We start from the raw sequence: 19417 nt of genomic DNA, 5'->3' as shown, positions 1-19417 counted from the left end.
TGTTGAAATGCTCTACTCCGCTGGAAAACTTATTTCGAACGCGTTTAATACTGATTGGTCAGGTTCCATCGTGAAAATAATACAATCGAAAAGTTATTCCCGATTTGTTTTCCTCCACTTGTGACAGGTGGAGGAAAACAAATCGTTGAACACACTAATATAGTTACAGATTGGCAAGTACTCTATTGTTTCAGGATCATCCTGCATTTCTTTTACCAATACAAGCACATGCTGTGATGTAGTATACCTTCCAAAGACGTTCTGAGTTGCCGTGAGCCTTCGGTTTCCTCGCACAAAATGATTTCTATTTCCCAAACGATATATGTATGATTTCATTTTGATAATATATATAACTACATAAATGAATTTTTTATATCATTTTTAGAATGGACGCTAAATAAATAGCTTTTCCAGAACCGAAGAATATTTTCACATTACTAAACGATCGTCATTGAACTTCCATTTTCTTCACTTACCTATAAATTAACTCGAATAACCGGTAACTCCCTTTTTGGAGTTCTTCAATAATTCATATCACACAAATAGATAAATTGTTTAAACAGCTAATTCATCAAGAAATCTAATTAATCCTTCATTGAAAATTATTCACATCACATGGAGCAACAACTGTTGGTATTGAACGGTTCCATTATTTCAGTATTCCCAAAGCACGTGCATGGATGAACATTGTTCGCAGGGCACCATATGACAGCAAATGTTTAAAAAGTAATAAATTTTGATTTGAGAAATGTTTGAATTAAGATAAACATTACGATGCGACACTGGGGAGAAAATCAATCACAAATTGCTGCTGTGCGTTGGACACGACTTTTCCTAGCAGCAATTGCGAATTTTAAGGGTTGTACCGCGCATATGCAAAGTTTCACCCCAAAAAGCTTTATTCTTTTCGTGAAAAAGCTCCCCAAACAAGGTTGTGTGATCTGTCAAAACGTTTTCAGTTAGGATGTCCAGAGCCCTCCCGGCTTGCTGAATATAAAGACAATCGTGTTGCTTCAGGTTAACATAAGAAAAAACCGCCGAACTAAGAACAGTGGGTCGAATTTACACAAATTTTGGAAAAATTATGCATATCAATGAAGTTTGAAGCTAGTATATATAATAGCTTTGTATACAATATATATATATATATATATATATATATATATATATATATATATATATATATATATATATATATATATATATATATATATATATATATATATATATATATATATATATATATATATATATATATATATATATATATATATATATATATATATATATATATATATATATATATATATATATATATATATATATATATATATATATATATATATATATATATATATATATATATATATATATATATATATATATATATAATATAATTTGCATATCGCTGAATTCATTTTAAACATTTAAAATGATTAGTTGTTAAAAATATTGATGTGATTCAGTAAAAAAACCAGTGCTCCTCACGGACAAATAGAGTAGAGAGGAGAGATTCAACAATCAAATAATGTCACTCATATTTTTCAGAGATGGCTGATTTGTCCAAACTTAGTCTCAAATGAAAGGTGCAACCTTCCTATCGGCTGCTATTGAATTTTGGATCGATCGGAATTCTGGTTCCGGAATTACGGGTTTTAGAGTGCGGCCACACAGAAATTTCTCATATAAACTATAGGAAAAATTAAAAATAGAATTTTTATTTTTGATGCTAAATGTGTTCAAGGTGCATGAAACGTCGAGATTTGATGCAAACTCGAAAAAAATTTGACGACGATTCACTTTTTTGGATTTTGGCACATTTTTGCCTTTCTCATATAGAAAGGTTATGCAATCACTCTGAAAAACGTCAACCTAATCCCGGCTCGAAGGGCCGAGTGTCATATCCCATGCGACTCAGTTCGTCGAGATCGGAAAAAGTCTGTATGTGTGTGTGTGTGTGTGTGTGTATGTATGTGTGTGTATGTGTGTGTGTATGTGTGTGTGTATTTATGTGCGTATGTGTCACATAATGTCACTCATTTTCCTCAGAGATGGCTGGACCGATTTGCCCAAACTTAGTCTCAAATGAAAGGTGCAACCTTCCCATCGGCTGCTATTGAATTTTGAATAGATCGGAGTTGTGGTTCCGGAATTACGGGTTTCAGAGTGCGGCCACACAGAAATTTCTCATATAAACTATAGGAAAAATTAAAAATAGAATTTTTATTTTTGATGCTAAATGTGTTCAAGGTGCATGAAACGTCGAGATTTGATGCAAACTCGAAAAAAAAAATTGACGACGATTCACTTTTTTGGATTTTGGCACATTTTTGCCTTTCTCATATAGAAAGTTTATGCAATCACTCTGAAAAACGTCAACCTAATCCCGGCCAAATTTTTTTTCGACTCGCATAAGGTTTCTGGATTTTAACAGGGGCGTAGTTGGTGGTTTACGGAGAGGGTTTACACCCCCCCCCCTCTACTGTTCACTCCCCTTCTTTAAAAATCTCCTTAAATCACCCCTCAGACCACCACCCCATCCAGCCATCATACCCCTCCCTTTCAACCCCATTATCTTTAAACCACCACTATATCACAAAGCATACCAATTTAAGTTGGGGAGTCGTTCGTTCATGGGACTTTCGCCCTCCTCACATACCCACCCCCGCATGACAAAATGAGTTAGCAAGCAGATAACATTGATCTAATGCTGATTAGGCTAATGGAGTATGATATTTTTTGTTTCAAGTGTTTCACCGTCGACACGTAGCTCATCAAGTTCGTGGCTGGCATGCCATTGTGTATAAGTGCAAAGTGTACTAAGAATGTAATGGACATTTCCACAATTATGTTGAACATAAAAAGCCTCCGTGCCATAGTTTTGAGAAATGAGAAAGGCAAAATTGCACCGCTAGGTGGATTAAAACAGGTTTTTATGATGGATTTGATCTCATCATAGTTTGTTTCAACAATATCGTCTAGAGACAATACTTGATATGAAACGTTTTCATATTTTTGTAAGACTTCGGTTTCAATAGGACTCACAACATTGAGATTAAAATTATGGACGCTTTCAAACTGCTGAGCAAGTTTTTGAGCTTTTTATTCGTTTGTAAGAAGTATGTGGTCACCTTCCTTCAAAGCTGGAATTGGTTTCTGAGGTTTCTTCAGAACCTTAGAAAGTTTCCAGAAAGGTTTAGAATTTGGCTTGATTTGTTCAACCTCTTTCGCGAAATTTTCATTTCTTAAGAGTGTGAATCTATGCTTAATTTCTTTTTGTAGATCCTGATAGATACATTTCATAGCAGGATCACGAGAACGTTGATATTGACGTCTTCGAACATTCTTCAAGCGAATCAGAAGTTGAAGATCGTCGTCAATAATAGGAGTATTAAATTTTTTCTGTGTTGTTGGTACTGATAAATTTCTAGCATCAACTACAGATATACTTAAATTTTGTAATGCCGTATCAATGTCAGTTTTATTTTGTAAATCAAGGTCATGATTAAAATTATTATCAATATAAGTTTTGTACCTTTCCCAATTCGCTTTGTGATAATTGAACAATGAGCTAATGGGATTGGAAACAGCTTCTTGAGAAAGTGAAAAAGTTACTGGAAGATGATCAGAATCAAAGTCAGCATGTGTAATCAATTCGCTACAAAGGTGACTTTGATCTGTCAAAACCAAATCAATTGTTGATGGATTCCTTACAGACGAATAGCACGTAGGACCATTCGGGAACAAAATTGAATAATAACCAGCAGAGCAATCATTAAAAAGTAGTTTACCGTTGGAATTGCTTTGAGCATTATTCCAAGCTCGGTGTTTGGCGTTAAAATCACCGATTATGAAGAATTTCGACCGATTTCTTGTAAGTTTTTGTAAGTCTTCCTTCAAGAAATTAATTTTCTCGCCAGTGCACTGAAAAGGCAAATAGGCTGCAGCAATAAAAATGATACCAAGATCAGTTTCAACTTCGATACCCAAACTCTCAATCACCTTGGTGTCAAGAGACGGCGTAACGGAATGTTTGATCCTGCGATTAACCGCTATTGCGATTCCTCCGCCGAATCCAACAATTCCATCAAATCGATGAATAACAAAATTAGAGTTACTCTCAATTTAATATATGGTTTTAAAAAAGTTTCGGTCACAACGGCTATATGCACATTATGTATCCTCAAGAAGTTGAAAAATTCGTCTTCGCACGTTTTTAATGAACGAGCATTCCAATTTAATAAATTTAAATGATTATTGAAATTCTTTGTTAAACTTTAATTTCATTACAATTTTGTTAGCAAATTCCCAACCCGCTTGAAAAGCTTCAAACATGGAGGTAGAATTTAACATGGAAATCATCATAGGTAACATAGCCTCCTGTAGGTATTTTAATTTTTCTTCCGTTACGCTTCCTAGATCCATTGGACTAAAGGAAGCGTTGGGTGCAAACGAGATTGAGGGCGTGGTAGTTGTAGCCGTTATTTTGGCATTGCTACCTGCCACTGAAGCATAAGATGACACACCATTGTAGGATGGTGTGACAAAGGTAGAAGAAGTTGTTAATCTATTTTGAATCGGATTAACACGTTTGGGCGTGCTTTCTTGAAGTGTACCTGAAGAAGTAGGTACATTTTTTATTTGTTGTTTTTGTTGTCTAGAACGAGAATTTATAATTTTTTCTCGAACAGGACAACCCCAGAAATTCGATTTATGATTTTCGCTACAATTAGCGCATTTGAAACTTTTTGTGGTTTTTTTCACCGGACAAGTATCTTTCGTGTGCGATTTATTACTACAGATCATACATTTGGAATCCAAATGACAATTTTTGTGCCGTGCCCAAAGCCTTGGCATCTACGGCACTGGGTCAGATTTTGAATTCTGCCCCCATGTCGTCTATAATGTTCACACTTTACTCGCACGTGGAACATAAAACGTGCTTTTTCAATTACTTTCAAATTATTAACCTCATTACGGTTAAAATGAACTAAATATAGCTCCTGGATAATTCCAGAACGTACTGGCGTGTCATCGCCGGTAGCCTTTCTCTTCATAAGAATAACTTGTGAAGGAGAAAAGCCAAGTAAATTTTTCAATTTGTTGGATATTTCATCCAAACTTTGACCTTGAGGTAGCCCTTTCAAGACAGCCTTGAATAGTCTATCTGTCTTGAAATCATATGAATAAAATTTATAAGATACTGGAGTAGTCGTTTGTGGCCAATCAATTCCTCCGCTGTAACTCGACATTCTCCTCTTCGGCCAATCTGAAAAGAGACTTTTGCGTCCGGAAGGAACGTCGAAAGCTCTGTTCGAAAGGTTTTGAAGTCGGAGATCATCACTGTTATAGGCGGAGGTGATTGCGTTTTCTTCTCATTGGCATTATGCGCAATGCGAGGAAATTTAGAAATTTCATCAGTTTCACATTCGGATAAAACATCGAATGAGTTGCTGCAGTCAATTGAATTTTCGGGTGGAGAAGATACCCTTTTCCGTTTAGTTTTAATCACCCGGCCTTTCTGGGAGGACCCAGGCATGTTGGAAGAATTAAATATTTCTCTAGGCTGAATTGTTCTTGAAAAATGTTTTAGTCTTGAAAAAGACTGATTGTGTAGAAAAAGTAGGTAGTCTTGAAAAAGACTAATTGTCGAAAAAATATAGGTGGTCTTGAGAAAGACTGATCGAGCGAAAATATAGGTAGCCTTGAGAAAGCCTGTTGCTGTTGAAAAACTCTAGGTAAACCAGTAGTTTTCAAGATTTGTGACCGGTTCGAACGAAGGTTCAAGCCGGTATGAGGAAAACACCTTAAGAAAAGTGAAGGTGCTAGCCGACTTATAAGCGTAATCAAGCCTCATGAAACTTAGCTGAAGATGAAAACATCAACGAATGTTAAAAATATTTTTCCCCATTTATCAGTTTGAGACCACGGTGCGGCGTCTCACCCGTACATGCGGCATCTTACCAGAATTGGCCTTGTTTTTTAAATATTTGTATAAATTTGATATTTTTTCATGACAAAAACTATTTCAGTGTATCTTGTCGCAATTGATAAAAATGATTTCATCATATATTGTGTGGTTTACTTTGAGGCAGGATTGATTATTGAATCTCTCCTCGATATTACTCTATTTGTCCGTGAGGAGCACTGGTTTTTTCACTGAATCACATCAATATTTTTAACAACTAATCATTTTAAATGTTTAAAATGAATTCAGCGATATTCAAATTATATTATATATATATATATATATATATATATATATATATATATATATATATATATATATATATATATATATATATATATATATATATATATATATATATATATATATATATATATATATATATATATATATATATATATATATATATATATATATATATAATATAATTTGAATATCGCTGAATTCATTTTAAACATTTAAAATGATTAGTTGTTAAAAATATTGATGTGATTCAGTGAAAAAACCAGTGCTCCTCACGGACAAATAGAGTAATATCGAGGAGAGATTCAATAATCAATCCTGCCTCAAAGTAAACCACACAATATATGATGAAATCATTTTTATCAATTGCGACAAGATACACTGAAATAGTTTTTGTCATGAAAAAATATCAAATTTATACAAATATTTAAAAAACAAGGCCAATTCTGGTAAGATGCCGCATGTACGGGTGAGACGCCGCACCGTGGTCTCAAACTGATAAATGGGGAAAAATATTTTTAACATTCGTTGATGTTTTCATCTTCAGCTAAGTTTCATGAGGCTTGATTACGCTTATAAGTCGGCTAGCACCTTCACTTTTCTTAAGGTGTTTTCCTCATACCGGCTTGAACCTTCGTTCGAACCGGTCACAAATCTTGAAAACTACTGGTTTACCTAGAGTTTTTCAACAGCAACAGGCTTTCTCAAGGCTACCTATATTTTCGCTCGATCAGTCTTTCTCAAGACCACCTATATTTTTTCGACAATTAGTCTTTTTCAAGACTACCTACTTTTTCTACACAATCAGTCTTTTTCAAGACTAAAACATTTTTCAAGAACAATTCAGCCTAGAGAAATATTTAATTCTTCCAACATGCCTGGGTCCTCCCAGAAAGGCCGGGTGATTAAAACTAAACGGAAAAGGGTATCTTCTCCACCCGAAAATTCAATTGACTGCAGCAACTCATTCGATGTTTTATCCGAATGTGAAACTGATGAAATTTCTAAATTTCCTCGCATTGCGCATAATGCCAATGAGAAGAAAACGCAATCACCTCCGCCTATAACAGTGATGATCTCCGACTTCAAAACCTTTCGAACAGAGCTTTCGACGTTCCTTCCGGACGCAAAAGTCTCTTTTCAGATTGGCCGAAGAGGAGAATGTCGAGTTACAGCGGAGGAATTGATTGGCCACAAACGACTACTCCAGTATCTTATAAATTTTATTCATATGATTTCAAGACAGATAGACTATTCAAGGCTGTCTTGAAAGGGCTACCTCAAGGTCAAAGTTTGGATGAAATATCCAACAAATTGAAAAATTTACTTGGCTTTTCTCCTTCACAAGTTATTCTTATGAAGAGAAAGGCTACCGGCGATGACACGCCAGTACGTTCTGGAATTATCCAGGAGCTATATTTAGTTCATTTTAACCGTAATGAGGTTAATAATTTGAAAGTAATTGAAAAAGCACGTTTTATGTTCCACGTGCGAGTAAAGTGTGAACATTATAGACGACATGGGGGCAGAATTCAAAATCTGACCCAGTGCCGTAGATGCCAAGGCTTTGGGCACGGCACAAAAATTGTCATTTGGATTCCAAATGTATGATCTGTAGTAATAAATCGCACACGAAAGATACTTGTCCGGTGAAAAAAACCACAAAAAGTTTCAAATGCGCTAATTGTAGCGAAAATCATAAATCGAATTTCTGGGGTTGTCCTGTTCGAGAAAAAATTATAAATTCTCGTTCTAGACAACAAAAACAACAAATAAAAAATGTACCTACTTCTTCAGGTACACTTCAAGAAAGCACGCCCAAACGTGTTAATCCGATTCAAAATAGATTAACAACTTCTTCTACCTTTGTCACACCATCCTACAATGGTGTGTCATCTTATGCTTCAGTGGCAGGTAGCAATGCCAAAATAACGGCTACAACTACCACGCCCTCAATCTCGTTTGCACCCAACGCTTCCTTTAGTCCAATGGATCTAGGAAGCGTAACGGAAGAAAAATTAAAATACCTACAGGAGGCTATGTTACCTATGATGATTTCCATGTTAAATTCTACCTCCATGTTTGAAGCTTTTCAAGCGGGTTGGGAATTTGCTAACAAAATTGTAATGAAATTAAAGTTTAACAAAGAATTTCAATAATCATTTAAATTTATTAAATTGGAATGCTCGTTCATTAAAAACGTGCGAAGACGAATTTTTCAACTTCTTGAGGATACATAATGTGCATATAGCCGTTGTGACCGAAACTTTTTTAAAACCATATATTAAATTGAGAGTAACTCTAATTTTGTTATTCATCGATTTGATGGAATTGTTGGATTCGGCGGAGGAATCGCAATAGCGGTTAATCGCAGGATCAAACATTCCGTTACGCCGTCTCTTGACACCAAGGTGATTGAGAGTTTGGGTATCGAAGTTGAAACTGATCTTGGTATCATTTTTATTGCTGCAGCCTATTTGCCTTTTCAGTGCACTGGCGAGAAAATTAATTTCTTGAAGGAAGACTTACAAAAACTTACAAGAAATCGGTCGAAATTCTTCATAATCGGTGATTTTAACGCCAAACACCGAGCTTGGAATAATGCTCAAAGCAATTCCAACGGTAAACTACTTTTTAATGATTGCTCTGCTGGTTATCATGAAATCATTTTTATCAATTGCGACAAGATACACTGAAATAGTTTTTGTCATGAAAAAATATCAAATTTATACAAATATTTAAAAAACAAGGCCAATTCTGGTAAGATGCCGCATGTACGGGTGAGACGCCGCACCGTGGTCTCAAACTGATAAATGGGGAAAAATATTTTTAACATTCGTTGATGTTTTCATCTTCAGCTAAGTTTCATGAGGCTTGATTACGCTTATAAGTCGGCTAGCACCTTCACTTTTCTTAAGGTGTTTTCCTCATACCGGCTTGAACCTTCGTTCGAACCGGTCACAAATCTTGAAAACTACTGGTTTACCTAGAGTTTTTCAACAGCAACAGGCTTTCTCAAGGCTACCTATATTTTCGCTCGATCAGTCTTTCTCAAGACCACCTATATTTTTTCGACAATTAGTCTTTTTCAAGACTACCTACTTTTTCTACACAATCAGTCTTTTTCAAGACTAAAACATTTTTCAAGAACAATTCAGCCTAGAGAAATATTTAATTCTTCCAACATGCCTGGGTCCTCCCAGAAAGGCCGGGTGATTAAAACTAAACGGAAAAGGGTATCTTCTCCACCCGAAAATTCAATTGACTGCAGCAACTCATTCGATGTTTTATCCGAATGTGAAACTGATGAAAGCTATATTTAGTTCATTTTAACCGTAATGAGGTTAATAATTTGAAAGTAATTGAAAAACACGTTTTATGTTCCACGTGCGAGTAAAGTGTGAACATTATAGACGACATGGGGGCAGAATTCAAAATCTGACCCAGTGCCGTAGATGCCAAGGCTTTGGGCACGGCACAAAAATTGTCATTTGGATTCCAAATGTATGATCTGTAGTAATAAATCGCACACGAAAGATACTTGTCCGGTGAAAAAAACCACAAAAAGTTTCAAATGCGCTAATTGTAGCGAAAATCATAAATCGAATTTCTGGGGTTGTCCTGTTCGAGAAAAAATTATAAATTCTCGTTCTAGACAACAAAAACAACAAATAAAAAATGTACCTACTTCTTCAGGTATACTTCAAGAAAGCACGCCCAAACGTGTTAATCCGATTCAAAATAGATTAACAACTTCTTCTACCTTTGTCACACCATCCTACAATGGTGTGTCATCTTATGCTTCAGTGGCAGGTAGCAATGCCAAAATAACGGCTACAACTACCACGCCCTCAATCTCGTTTGCACCCAACGCTTCCTTTAGTCCAATGGATCTAGGAAGCGTAACGGAAGAAAAATTAAAATACCTACAGGAGGCTATGTTACCTATGATGATTTCCATGTTAAATTCTACCTCCATGTTTGAAGCTTTTCAAGCGGGTTGGGAATTTGCTAACAAAATGGTAATGAAATTAAAGTTTAACAAATAATTTAAATAATCATTTAAATTTATTAAATTGGAATGCTCGTTCATTAAAAACGTGCGAAGACGAATTTTTCAACTTCTTGAGGATACATAATGTGCATATAGCCGTTGTGACCGAAACTTTTTTAAAACCATATATTAAATTGAGAGTAACTCTAATTTTGTTATTCATCGATTTGATGGAATTGTTGGATTCGGCGGAGGAATCGCAATAGCGGTTAATCGCAGGATCAAACATTCCGTTACGCCGTCTCTTGACACCAAGGTGATTGAGAGTTTGGGTATCGAAGTTGAAACTGATCTTGGTATCATTTTTATTGCTGCAGCCTATTTGCCTTTTCAGTGCACTGGCGAGAAAATTAATTTCTTGAAGGAAGACTTACAAAAACTTACAAGAAATCGGTCGAAATTCTTCATAATCGGTGATTTTAACGCCAAACACCGAGCTTGGAATAATGCTCAAAGCAATTCCAACGGTAAACTACTTTTTAATGATTGCTCTGCTGGTTATTATTCAATTTTGTTCCCGAATGGTCCTACGTGCTATTCGTCTGTAAGGAATCCATCAACAATTGATTTGGTTTTGACAGATCAAAGTCACCTTTGTAGCGAATTGATTACACATGCTGACTTTGATTCTGATCATCTTCCAGTAACTTTTTCACTTTCTCAAGAAGCTGTTTCCAATCCCATTAGCTCATTGTTCAATTATCACAAAGCGAATTGGGAAAGGTACAAAACTTATATTGATAATAATTTTAATCATGACCTTGATTTACAAAATAAAGCTGACATTGATACGGCATTACAAAATTTAAGTATATCTGTAGTTGATGCTAGAAATTTATCAGTACCAACAACACAGAAAAAATTTAATACTCCTATTATTGACGACGATCTTCAACTTCTGATTCGCTTGAAGAATGTTCGAAGACGTCCATATCAACGTTCTCGTGATCCTGCTATGAAATGTATCTATCAGGATCTACAAAAAGAAATTAAGCATAGATTCACACTCTTAAGAAATGAAAATTTCGCGAAAGAGGTTGAACAAATCAAGCCAAATTCTAAACCTTTCTGGAAACTTTCTAAGGTTCTTAAGAAACCTCAGAAACCAATTCCAGCTTTGAAGGAAGGTGACCACATACTTCTTACAAACGAATAAAAAGCTCAAAAACTTGCTCAGCAGTTTGAAAGCGTCCATAATTTTAATCTCAATGTTGTGAGTCCTATTGAAACCGAAGTCTTACAAAAATATGAAAACGTTTCAAATCAAGTATTGTCTCTAGACGATATTGTTGAAACAAACTATGATGAGATCAAATCCATCATAAAAACCTGTTTTAATCCACCTAGCGGTGCAATTTTGCCTTTCTCATTTCTCAAAACTATGGCACGGAGGCTTTTTATGTTCAACATAATTGTGGAAATGTCCATTACATTCTTAGTACACTTTGCACTTATACACAATGGCATGCCAGCCACGAACTTGATGAGCTACGTGTCGACGGTGAAACACTTGAAACAAAAAATATCATACTCCATTAGCCTAATCAGCATTAGATCAATGTTATCTGCTTGCTAACTCATTTTGTCATGCGGGGGTGGGTATGTGAGGAGGGCGAAAGTCCCATGAACGAACGACTCCCCAACTTAAATTGGTATGCTTTGTGATATAGTGGTGGTTTAAAGATAATGGGGTTGAAAGGGAGGGGTATGATGGCTGGATGGGGTGGTGGTCTGAGGGGTGATTTAAGGAGATTTTTAAAGGAGGGGAGTGAACAGTAGAGGGGGGGGGTGTAAACCCTCTCCGTAAACCACCAACTACGCCCCTGTTAAAATCCAGAAACCTTATGCGAGTCGAAAAAAAATTTGGCCGGGATTAGGTTGACGTTTTTCAGAGTGATTGCATAAACTTTCTATATGAGAAAGGCAAAAATGTGCCAAAATCCAAAAAAGTGAATCGTCGTCAATTTTTTTTCGAGTTTGCATCAAATCTCGACGTTTCATGCACCTTGAACACATTTAGCATCAAAAATAAAAATTCTATTTTTATTTTTTCCTATAGTTTATATGAGAAATTTCTGTGTGGCCGCACTCTGAAACCCGTAATTCCGGAACCACAACTCCGATCTATTCAAAATTCAATAGCAGCCGATGGGAAGGTTGCACCTTTCATTTGAGACTAAGTTTGGGCAAATCGGTCCAGCCATCTCTGAGAAAAATGAGTGACATTATGTGACACATACGCACATACATACACACACACATACACACACATACACACACATACATACACACACACACATGCAGACTTTTTCCGATCTCGACGAACTGAGTCGCATGGGATATGACACTCGGCCCTTCGAGCCGGGATTAGGTTGACGTTTTTCAGAGTGATTGCATAACCTTTCAATATGAGAAAGGCAAAAATGTGCCAAAATCCAAAAAAGTGAATCGTCGTCAAATTTTTTTCGAGTTTGCATCAAATCTCGACGTTTCATGCACCTTGAACACATTTAGCATCAAAAATAAAAATTCTATTTTTAATTTTTCCTATAGTTTATATGAGAAATTTCTGTGTGGCCGCACTCTGAAACCCGTAATTCCGGAACCAGAATTCCGATCGATCCAAAATTCAATAGCAGCCGATAGGAAGGTTGCACCTTTCATTTGAGACTAAGTTTGGGCAAATCAGCCATCTCTGAAAAATATGAGTGACATTATTTGACACATACGCACATACATACACACACACACACACACACACACACATACACACACACATAACTCCGCTAGCGAATGACGGATCTCAATAGTGGCATGTCTGTAATAATATACGTACATGGAACTATTGAGAACCAGAGCTACAGGTCCAAAGCCCTGGTAAAGGAGGATGGTTGTGATGATCTGGGCCGAGGTCACCACGTAAAGCAAGGTCGGTCATAACCCCAATTCCAAGGCGTGAAGCGACCCGTGCCGAGGGATGCTCGATCGTCAACGGAGCCTGTGGGGTACCTGGGCAACCCCCACAGTGAGCGTCTTTTACCACGTTAATGCGGAGCTCTGGCGTGGCGGACATCTATTCTCGCGCTACTCGTGGGATTTTACATGGAGTTAACAAAAAATAAAAATAAACAGTCGGAGGTGCCAAACCCCTTCGCTAGAGGTGGTTTGGCGAGGTCTCCCCCCCGTGGGGAGAGTAGTGGAGCGATGAGTGCTGCATCTGAAAGCACCAGTGACCCCCCAGCAGCGGTAGGAAATAGCCCTACCAACGCACCGGACGGGCCATTATCGGCGATGCGCAAAGTGGTGGAGCAGCTCGATGCAGTAATCGAGTGCACTAGCGCAAAGCAAAACATAAGCAAGGAGTTAAAACAGAGTCTCCTGGAACTCCGAAAAACTGTTCGTGTCGCAAGACAGAAACAGCAGGCTTATGCCAAGAGGGTGGAATGTCGGGAGAAGTCCGACTGAGAACCCAGACATTGGCCTCCAAGAAGGAGGGAAAAGAGAAGGTCGATACAGGCACTCAGACAGTGCCCTTCACCTTCTATGGAGCAGCCACGTCGCTTGAAGCGGCGGCCGAGTTCCCCTCGAAGGGAAAGGGCAAGGGCAATCGCAAGACGGCGTCGAACGCGAAGCGCCCTAGGAAGTCGCCAGGCGAGGGTGCAAAAAGCGACACCACACGGCGTGCAACCGTTAAGGTCAAACGCCGTTTGGGCGAGGTAAGCGAGGGCGAGAGTGACCTCGCTGAGCAGAGCGTTGGTACCAGCAACCCGGCGCGACCGGGGCAGGGGGGTTCAAACCCCTGGACGCTGGTCACCAGGAAGAAGCCGGCACCGACACCGGAGGTACCGCGGCCCGCGAAGAAGGCCATGGACAGAGGCGAGGCCTTGTGGTTGAAAACCGACAAGGACAAATATGCCGATGTCCTAAAGTCGATGAAGGCGGCCGAAAGCCTTTCGGCCCTTGAGCAAGATGTGCGTAGCGTGAGACGCACCAACACGGAGAAATGCTTCTGGTGCTGAAGCGAGGCGCACAATCTAGTGCGGGCCTTGGCCCAAGAGGTCCTTGGTGAGGGCGCCCAAGTCAGGTCGCTAGGGGCGGAAATGACTCTCCAGTGCAAGCATCTGGACGAGTTCACGACCGCAGAAGATGTCGTCGCAGCCGTTAAGGAACAATGCGGCGTCACAATCGAGCGGGCCTCTGTGCGATTTAGAGATGGACCCTCTGGCACCCAAGTAGCCGAGATAACCGAGAAAGGGAAGCTGAAGATCGGCTGGTCGGTATGCCCTATTAGTATATCCCAGCCGCCTTCAGTGGATAGGTGCTATCGGTGCCTTGAGTCCGGCCACAAAGCATACGAGTGCAAAGGCATAGATAGGAGCAAACTATGTCGTCGCTGCGGCGAAGAGGGACATAAAGAGCGGGGTTGCACTAAGGCACACAAGTGCCTTATCTGCACCGCTAAGAAGCAAGCCCATAAACATGCTATGGGCGGACCTTCGTGTCCCTTCGGTGAGTTAAATAAGAAGAAGCCGTGAACGTCACACAGCTAAATCTTAACCATTGTGCAGCAGCCCAACAGCTGCTGTGGCAGTCGGTCTCGGAGTCGAGGACAGATGTCGCCCTCTTATCAGACCCGTACCGCAAGAAGCAAGCCCATAAACATGCTATGGGCGGACCTTCGTGTTCCTTCGGTGAGTTAAATAAGAAGAAGCCGTGAACGTCACACAGCTAAATCTTAACCATTGTGCAGCAGCCCAACAGCTGCTGTGGCAGTCGGTCTCGGAGTCGAGGACAGATGTCGCCCTCTTATCAGACCCGTACCGCATCCCTGCCGGCAACGGCAATTGGGTGTCAGACGGGTCTGGAATGGTGGCAATCTGTACAACGGGACGGTTCCCGGTTCAAGAGGTAATACACCCCTCCGCCGAGGGTGTGGTGATTGCCAAGATCAATGGTGTGTTCTATTGCAGCTGCTACGCCCCACCAAGGTGGCCAATAGAACAGTTCAACCAGATGATCGATAGGCTCTCGTCGGACCTAATGGGCCGGAAACCGGTAGTCATAGCTGGAGACTTTAACGCTTGGGCAGTGGAGTGTGGCAGCCGCTGTACAAATAGCAGGGGTCAAGCGCTAATGGAGGCGCTTGCGAAACTCGATACTGTGCTAGCTAATAATGGCTCCGCTAGTACATTCCGTAGAAACGGAGTGGAGGCGTGGATTGACCTAACATTTGCCAACCCGAGTCTGGCTCCAGGCATGGAATGGAGGGTAGACGAAGGCTACACCCATAGCGATCATTTAGCAATCCGCTTTAAGATCAACTATGGGGTGCAGCATCCGAGGGCGGGAGATCCCTGTCAGGTACGCGGGTGGAAGTCCAATCACTTCGACAGCGAAACTTTCACCGCGGCCCTGGGACTGGAGGCCAACACCGACAGTCTAAGCGGGGATGCGCTGGTAGCTGTTCTATCACGCGCGTGCGGCGCCATTATGCCGAGAAATACACTGCCAAGAAACGGTAGATGCCCGGTATACTGGTGGAGTGCCGAGATTGCAGCTCTACGGTCAGCCTGCCTCAGAGCTAGACGTAGGATGCAAAGAGCTCGCACCGAGGATGCAAGAGAGAACCGCCGTGAAGTGTTTCGAGCCGCGAAATTGGCCCTCAACAAGGCCATTAAAAGCAGCAAGAGAGCGTGTTTCGACAACCTATGTGAGAGTGCCAACGCGAATCCGCCTACAGGATTGTGATGGCCAAGACCAAAAGGGGCTTCTCACCCCCAGAACGGTCTCCGGACCGGTTGGCAACGATTATCGAAGTACTCTTCCCGTCTCGAGCCACAAGCCCCTGGCCACCAGCACTACGAGACAGTGCGGGCACGGCCGAAATGGTGGCTCCAGTGACGAATGAAGAACTACTCGCAGTGGCTAAATCCCTAGCAATGAACAAAGCTCCAGGGCCGGATGGAGTTCCAAACAACGCACTCAAGGCAGCGATCATAGCGAACCCGAACATGTTCAGGCTAGCTATGCAGAGATGCCTTGACGAGTGCAGTTTCCCCGATAGATGGAAAAGGCAGAAATTGGTGCTGTTACCGAAGCCCGGAAAGCCGCCAGGCGACCCATCGGCGTACAGACCAATCTGTCTGATCGACACGACTGGCAAACTGCTTGAGAGGATCATCCTCAACAGGCTAACCCCGTACGCGGAAGGTACGGACGGTCTGTCAAGCAACCAGTTTGGCTTTCGGAAGAGTAAATCCACAGTGGACGCTCTCAACTCAGTAATAAATACTGCCGAGATAGCGATCCAACGAAAAAGGCGAGGTATTCGATACTGTGCGTTAGTGACACTCGACGTGAAGAACGCATTCAACAGCGCAAGCTGGGATGCCATCGCGCTCTCGTTACACCGGCTTAGCCTACCGGTGGGTCTGTACCGGATCTTGGAAAGTTACTTCCAGAACCGCGTACTGCTATACGAGACCGATGCCGGTCAGAAAGGGGTTCCGATTACCGCCGGAGTCCCGCAGGGCTCGATCCTAGGCCCGGTGCTATGGAACCTCATGTATGACGGGGTTCTGAGACTGAAGTTTCCTCCTGGAGTCAAGATCGTCGGCTTTGCTGACGACGTAACCTTGGAGGTCTACGGGGAGTCAATTCCTGAGGTAGAACTAACCGCAGAACACGCGATCAGCACGGTGGAGGAATGGATGAGCGCGAGAGGCCTGGAGCTCGCTCATCATAAGACGGAGGTAGTTATCGTCAACAACCGCAAGTCGGCACAACATGCAGTTATCCATGTGGGAGAAGTTGCGATCACTTCACAGCGAAGTCTGAAGTCTCTCGGAGTCATTATAGACGACAAGCTGACCTTCGGCAGCCATGTCGACTATACATGCAAGAGAGCGTCGACTGCTGTTGCGGCTCTATCAAAAATGATGTCCAACAGCTCAAAGGTGTGCGCCAGTAGACGTAGGTTACTGGCAGGCGTTGCCGTATCTATCCTCAGGTACGGCAGCCCGTCATGGTCAAGAGCACTGAGGGTAACCAGTTACCTACAGAAACTGGAGAGCACCTACCGCGTGATGTGCCTCAGAGTGATATCTGCCTATCGCACGGTATCACACGATGCATCCTGCGTGATAGCGAGCATGATGCCAGTCGGGCTGGTCATTTGGGAAGATGAGGAGTGCTTTGAGCTACGTGGAATTAGGGGAGCCCGCGAGCGCACCAGGGTGACCTCGGTCGCCAGATGGCAGCTTGAGTGGGACAACTCCTCGAAAGGTAGGTGGACCCACCGGCTGATACCTAGCATATCGAGCTGGGTGGGAAGACCCCATGGGGAAGTTCACTTCCACCTGACACAATTCCTGTCAGGCCATGGCTGTTTCCCACAGTACCTCCACAGGTTCGGTCCCAGTCTGCCCGGACTGCCCAGGTGTAGACGAAACTGCCGAACACATACTGTTCGTATGTCATCGGTTCGACGTCGAAGGAAGAGCAATGCTTGACGTCTGTGGCTGAGACACAACCCCTGATACCCTTATTCAGCAGATGTGTCAATCGGTGGAGAAGTGGAACGCAGTCTCGGCTGCTACCATCCAGATTGCCAGTAGGCTACAGGTAATCTGGCGAACCGAGCAACAGACGATGGGCACGGCTAACTAGTGATTGGTTAGCTGGAGCGAAAAAGGCCAAGCGCAAAAAAGGGAGTGAATGGTCTGTTCATACCGAGGCAGGTTTGGCGCAGCGAATGGCAACCGCGTAAGGGGTAAACCCAGCCACCCCGAAGCAAGACAGACGAGTGAGTGTATAGGCGTATAAGTGGACTGCCTCATGCCAAGACGAGAGGGTCGTAGCGTAGTATGTTGGGACTTAGCTATCGATACCTCATGACGTGGCAGAGGAGTGAAAGGGTGAGCATCCAAGTCAGTCTCACACGGCATGTTAAGGGTGAGTACAAAAGTCAGCCTCACATGGTATGGTAGAGGCTAGCACAAAAGTCAGCCTAGCAAGGAATGAAAAAGGTGAGCACACAAGTCAGCCTCGCATGGTATGTCAGAAGTGGGGCCTAAGAAAAATGTCCCACATGGAATGCCAGGGGGAGTGACAAAGGTACAATTACGATTACGATTGAGAATGAATCAGTTGATAGGGTGAGCACCCAAGTCAGCCTCACATGGTATGGGTGGGGCGAGCACAAAAGTAAGCCTAGCAAGGAATGAGTAAGGTGAGCACACAAGTCAGCCTCGCAAGGAACGAAAAAGGTGAGCACAAAAGTCAGCCTCACGTGGGAGTGTTTGAGAGTGAATCAAAGTGCGATTGAGCGAGCACCCAAGTAAGCCTCATACGGGACGTATGAACACGTGAGTGAGAGTGAATGAGTACATTTAGTACAGCCATCCCCCCAGAAGTAACACCGAGAGGTAGTTCCTGGGAGGAATGATGGCGGAGCCCAATGGAGTTTAGTCGGTATTAATGGCTGGTCACCATTCGAGCCCGACACGCCCCCAGTGCACCCCGTGCGGTAGATTGGACCCTACCAATAGCACGTGTACTGGGCTAGGACGTAAAGGTCTTCTCCATTGTAAAAAAAACACATACACACATGCACACACACATACAGACTTTTTCCGATCTCGACGAACTGAGTCGAATGGGATATGACACTCGGCCCTCCGGGCCGGGATTAGGTTGACGTTTTTTAGAGTGATTGCATAACCTTTCTATATGAGAAAGGCAAAAATGTGCCAAAATCCAAAAAAGAGAATCGCCGTCAAATTTTTTTTCGAGTTTGCATCAAATCTCGACGTTTCATGCACCTTGCACATTTAGCATCAAAAATAAAAATTCTATTTTTATTTTTTCCTATAGTTTATATGAGAAATTTCTGTGTGGCCGCACTCTGAAACCCGTAATTCCGGAACCAGAATTCCGATCGATCCAAAATTCAATAGCAGCCGATGGGAAGGTTGCACCTTTCATTTAAGACTAAGTTTGGGCAAATCGGTCCAGCCATCTCTGAGAAAAATGAGTGACATTATTTGACACATACGCACTTACATACACACACACATACACACACATACACACACACATACATAGACACATACACACACACATACAGACTTTTTCCGATCTCGACGAACTGA

General features: G+C 41.5%; 1 protein-coding gene across 1 annotated transcript in view; it reads right to left on the bottom strand.

Annotated features, from left to right (window-relative positions):
• The window catches only part of LOC131691360 (uncharacterized), a 340109-nt gene extending 339249 nt beyond the window's left edge, over nucleotides 1-860 (bottom strand). Inside the window, exon 1 of the mRNA XM_058977683.1 lies at nucleotides 477-860. The gene's annotated coding sequence lies outside the window, so the exon portion shown is untranslated. The remainder of the gene's footprint in view (nucleotides 1-476) is intronic.
• Between the last annotated feature and the right edge of the window lie 18557 nt (nucleotides 861-19417).

The sequence above is a fragment of the Topomyia yanbarensis genome, chromosome 3 (genome assembly GCF_030247195.1).
Source record: "Topomyia yanbarensis strain Yona2022 chromosome 3, ASM3024719v1, whole genome shotgun sequence".
Lineage (NCBI taxonomy): Eukaryota > Metazoa > Arthropoda > Insecta > Diptera > Culicidae > Topomyia > Topomyia yanbarensis.
Note: the sequence above shows the minus strand (reverse complement) of the source record. Positions and strands in the feature narration are given on the sequence as shown.